At 37.2% G+C, this 5,468-nt stretch overlaps 1 protein-coding gene across 16 annotated transcripts in view; it reads right to left on the reverse strand.

The window, feature by feature from the left end:
• The window catches only part of CELF2 (CUGBP, Elav-like family member 2), a 777,369-nt gene that overhangs the window by 300,228 nt on the left and 471,673 nt on the right, over positions 1 to 5,468 (reverse strand). The gene's annotated exons all lie outside the window — the stretch shown is intronic.

The following is a 5,468-nucleotide window of genomic DNA, read 5'->3' on the forward strand; positions in this document are numbered from 1 at the left end:
CAGGGCCCTTGGCACAGCTTTACAAGTGCTCATGGTGCTCAGGCCAGGTGCCAGATGATTGGAAGATAGCCAACGTGGTCCCCGTCTTTAAAAAAGGGAGGAGGGAGGAGCCGGGCAACTATAGGCCCATCAGTCTTACCTCGATCCTAGGGAAACTCTTTGAGAAGATCATCATGGAGCATATCTGTGATGGGCCGACCTCAGGGATGATGCTTAAGGGCAACCAGCATGGTTTCATTAGGGGCAGGTCATGTCAGACCAACCCGATTGCCTTTTATGATCAGGTCACAAAAGTATTGGATGCAGGTGTTGCCGTGGACGTAGTCTTTCTGGACTTTAGCAAGGCCTTTGACACTGTCTCCCACCCCATCCTCATTAAAAAATTGGGTAACTGTGGTATTGATGCCTACATAGTCAGATGGATTGTAGATTGGCTGAAGGGTCAAACTCAGTATATATATATATATATATATATATATATATATGACAGTGAACTCTCTATATTTTGATTCAAGCATGTTGTTACCTAACTCCTGCCTATCAGTGTGTTTAATCAGAAAGTCAGATCAGGGCTTACAATATACTTTGAGACTATATGAACTGAAAATAATTTGCTCTAGGAAATGCAGTTTGGGGAAACACAAGCACCAGCCCCTCCACATTAGAAACCGAGTTCAGAGTATAAACACAAACTGCAGTATATCAATGACTCCCGAGGGACTTTTCTTGTTGAAATGCATTCTTTACATTGCATGAATTTTTAAAAAGCAGAGATTTTTGCATTCTTTTTCTTTCTATCTTTGGTGCGCAATATTTTTAAACACCTTTTGGGATTCATTATGAAATTTAATCTCCTTAGCTAAAATGACTATGCAATATCAAACAATTAAAAATATGCTGATATATTTAGAATGGTAAAACTTTTCAAAAGCAATAAAAGGTGTTTAATTTGGATGAGCATCGGTAGTCAGCAAAAATAAAAGTCAAAATACTTGGAAGTATTTAATATAAAGACCTTACTGCAAAAAATATGTTAAATAAAAAAATACTTCATTTAAACTTCTCAGAAGTTACATGCTGAAGTCTCATTTAATGAGACAGCTGCTTGGAAAGAGATGGTGGGGGGGGAAATTAGTGACCCCATGAAATCCTAATTATTTGGCATACGTCTGATGATCCTTTTTGCTTAGTGAAGCTTTTTTGTAGACTCTTTCAAGGAATTCTCTCCTCTTTTCTTTGTTTTCCATCAATAGATGCAAAGTAATCTCAGCTGAGCAAAATGCAGTTGCGCAAGTCATAATACTTAAAATAATGCTGTTAACCAAATCAGAGACAGAATTGTTCTTCAAAATGCCAGCAGGGGGTGAGGCTACAGCCTCAGAGGACAGCTGACACAAACAGGCATTTTCATGGCATTTTCATTTGTTGATTTGCAGCTTGATATTTTACCTATAAAAAGAGCTAGCTAAGAAATTCACTTTTTTAGTGGGGTACTCTTTTATTTTATTTTTAATGCACTTCAGTCATCCCCATTAACCTAAAATTTGGACAACTCTACTTTGTAACCTATTATCTGTAATGGTCTTGTTTTATTTGTATATAACAAGGTGCACTTATGCCATATGAATGATGAAATTGCTTATCTACGAAATATTAACTGGCTAATCTATTGTGAGGCAAAAATATATTCTGCTGAAAATATACCTTCTCTGGTTGCTTATTTAGCATTTTGCACATATATCTGAATTTGACTCACTCTTGGGCTGCATTAGAGATGCAAATTCAAACACAAATGTTTTTATAGATAATTTACACCCAATGTCATGGATCCCCATTAGTTGCAGATGGCTCAATTTCAGGCCCTCTTGTATCAGTATCTTGGAGTCTAATGATTTTATTCAGTCATCCAAAGTGAAAGTTAAGTTTATCCCCGAAGTATTAGAAAGTAACACTCATCTACAGTTCTCTCTCTCATTGGAATTGGTATCATGGAATTAAAAATCTTTGGTGCAAGAGCAAAGGGAATCTCCTCACTGTGTTTTGCCATCTGATCTTTAAAACAAACCATTTTATAATCCTACAGCTTGTATGTAAAAGACACTCGCTGAAGGCAGTCGGTGCGCAAATTATCTTAATGATTTGATTCTTACATTGATCAGGTTGTAAAATATTCATTTCCATTTATGCCTTCTTTTCAAAGAGCAGAAGTTGCTTTTTACATTCAGTTAGTAAACACAGGCCCGAACCCGGCTGCCATCAAGAGATCATAAGTTGTTTAGCTGTTAATATTTTTAACAGCTGTTAGATAATTAACAGTTATTTTATCAACCTGCTCAAAATGGACACTGTATGCAACCTCCTACTTACTCCCTAAAACCAAGTTATTCTAGAATTTTAATTTCATAAAATCTTTATCTCTGTATCATGATAAGTGACCTTATAGATATTTTTATAAATAAAAGTTAAGATCCTTATAATTAATTTGAATGATATCATTCTGCAGGTTGCTAAACCTCTTAAGTTACAGAAAATACAGAAAAGCAAATTGCACTGGTTAATTTGAGGTACCTGTTACATCAGGTACGTGGACATGTCTATAAAATTACCAAAGTGTAAAAGTATTATAAAATACTAAGACAATATTTGAGAAGTCATAAGCCTTGTTACTTTGTTAGTTATTAAATACAGGGACTAATTTACAGCTGTTAAGCGCCATTATCTGATTACACAGAAGCCACTAAAAAGCACTGAAAATTATTTAAAAAAAATGTCTCTTTTTGTTACTGGCTGGAATTGAGGTTGAGATTGTGAAGTGGAAGGAAGAAATAATTACTGGAAACGTACATTGTCCTGCCCTGTAACTTGCTTCTTAACACTTCTAAGATGCCACTGATTCAAAAAAAACAACCCTGAGATAAAAAAAAAATGACTTCTCTCTAATTTTCAATTGAAAGGGAAAAAGTGAATTAAAAAAACCCCATTTTTCTATAAAACAGGAAATTGTATTGCTACTTTCCATATAAAAAAACCCCATAGGGTGAGGCTAAGAGTTGTTTAATGCTGTAACTTTGTGCACATTTTCCAAGGCACTGTCCCAAAAACTGAAACTAGTATACATGCTGATGGTGTCAGTCTGGAAGTCTGGGCTGGGCCATCTAAAGGGTAATATGCTTATATGACAAATCACCCAGCATGTGCACTCAGTCTCTAAAGCTATTTGCTCTTCAGCGTTGATGCATCCAGAGAACTGGGGACTTGCAGATGGAACAACATATTTAAATGCTCCGTCACTTGCTTAGGGAGGGGGAAGCAAATACTGAAATACACAATTGCTTTAAAAGCACAGTGTAACAATCCTTCTACATTTCCTTTATTCTAAAAGATTGTTTTAGGCATGGAGGCTCCCTTAGCAGATCCCAGCTCAGTCTGACTGTTAATCTGCATGCATGATAAATGATCTCATGAAATCATACATCTTCGCAGCTCTTTAGATCAGAACCAAACCAACGTTTGCCTAATAGGATGGGGCAAATAAGTTTTCTCTTCAGGACAATATACCACAACCCTTGTAGCCGAAATTAAAATTTCCAAATGAAGGTAGAGAGCAAAGAACATAAAATAACAACAAGGAAGGTTTCATCACTTAATAGACCTGAGTGTTTGGACATCTCTTTAGATCAGCCTGGCAGATGCCTAATATCATTTGCATTGTGTAGGACATGTATCAGGACCTGTTCCTGCTGGAATCCTTCCTATTCCTAATGGCTGCATTCAAGTTATGTTAAAGTATGTGGTAGGTGTTTCCCAGAGCAAAGTAGAAAGGTTAAATGCAGAAGGAACAATTTGGCATGATCTCACTCAAAAAGGGGGCAAGTTGATGATGGAGTTATATAAGCTGAAGTGGCAACTGGGCACCATCAGATTCAGTTAATAGAGCCCTTGAATTCAGAGATGCTCATTAGAAGTATCTTTTCTGATTGGAAAACAGGAGCTAGAATGAACAATCAAAGCTGAGATTGTGCAAACAAGGAAATTCTTGGCTTTGGCATGTCTTCTCAGAAAACTGAGAGGGAAGGTACATGAATTTTTTGCAGCAACTTTGCACGCTAATATGTGATATATATGGTCATTTATAGAAAAGAAACGCAGGAGCTTTCCAAGTAAGCCTAATTAGCTGGTATTAGTAACGATTTTTTAAAGAAAAAATATACAGGTAGAAACTATTCAAATTGAAGATGACTTGAATTGAGACAATGGGTTCCATAAATGCAAAACTCTTTGCTGTACTTGGAGTATGGAAATGGTATGGGTCACCATATAACACAGGTGCATTCACCCCCTACACACACACACACACACACACACACACACAGACACACACACACTTTCAGCTGCTTGAACAACTGGCTATTACTGAATACCTCTACTCAGAAAACTCGTGTTTGAGGCAGAACATTATACCCTAAGAAGAAAGTTTGTTGCCAGCAAAGGAGGCAATAAAAGTCTGAATGGCCTTTGAATGTGCCCAAGTATAAAGGGTGATTTGTGAAAGCACACTGTAAGTGGCAGTCATTACAACACACAGTTTTATTTACACTTGTGACTTAAACATTTCTTCCACCGGAACAGCTACAGGACATTGCCAGTGTCCCTGATTTTAACAGAACTCCCGATATTTATCATGCTGACGGCAAATATCGTTAAAATAAAAGACATTTTAGGAATGCAAGCGCATAGTCTTCAGCTCTCAGACCTTTCAACAATTGCCTCCTTTCTCTGTTTTATATGCTCAGGGTATGTGAAAATACTTGGCATTTGACAATAGCTATCAGAATAATAATAGAAACTTTTAGTTCAAGATTAATGGGACCGAGATAAATTAGATGAATACTTTTCTGTCTGAAATTCCAGCAGCGAATGAATTCCAGCATATCTTATCAGTGGTTCAGCTACATGTAAACCAACCATCCTCACATGACTTAACACTATGCATACCATGTAGCCACGGGGTTAACATAAAATTACTTCTAATTTTTGCCCTGGGCTACACCTAGCTGTGCTTAAACTTAAGGATCAGTATTTTGCCTAAATTTGAAAAGGATACCTCTTTCGCAAACCCAAAGTCAGTTTAGCGACTAATTTGTCATAAGTCATTTTTATTTATATTAGCAGAGACCGCAAGCGGGAATGCACACCAATACTGAATTTAAATGATTGATGCAGAAGACAAGTATCTGTACTGGAATTCCCACTGGGCATAAGAGAGAGTGCATTTATTTATGCAAGGTTTGTAGGCATGTTTCCATATTACATCAGCAGAATGTAAAAATCTTAGTTATCTTTCTGTCCTTCTCCCCCTTAGCCATCCACAGCATACAAAATAGCACCGAGATGGGTCTGCTGCCGTTTTGGGGAGGGGTACCAGCAAACTACCGATCACAAAGAAATTCCAAGTGACCTGGGGGAAG

This window comes from Crocodylus porosus, unplaced genomic scaffold (assembly GCF_001723895.1).
Source record: "Crocodylus porosus isolate Cpor-Errol unplaced genomic scaffold, CroPor_comp1, whole genome shotgun sequence".
Taxonomy (NCBI): Eukaryota; Metazoa; Chordata; order Crocodylia; family Crocodylidae; genus Crocodylus; species Crocodylus porosus.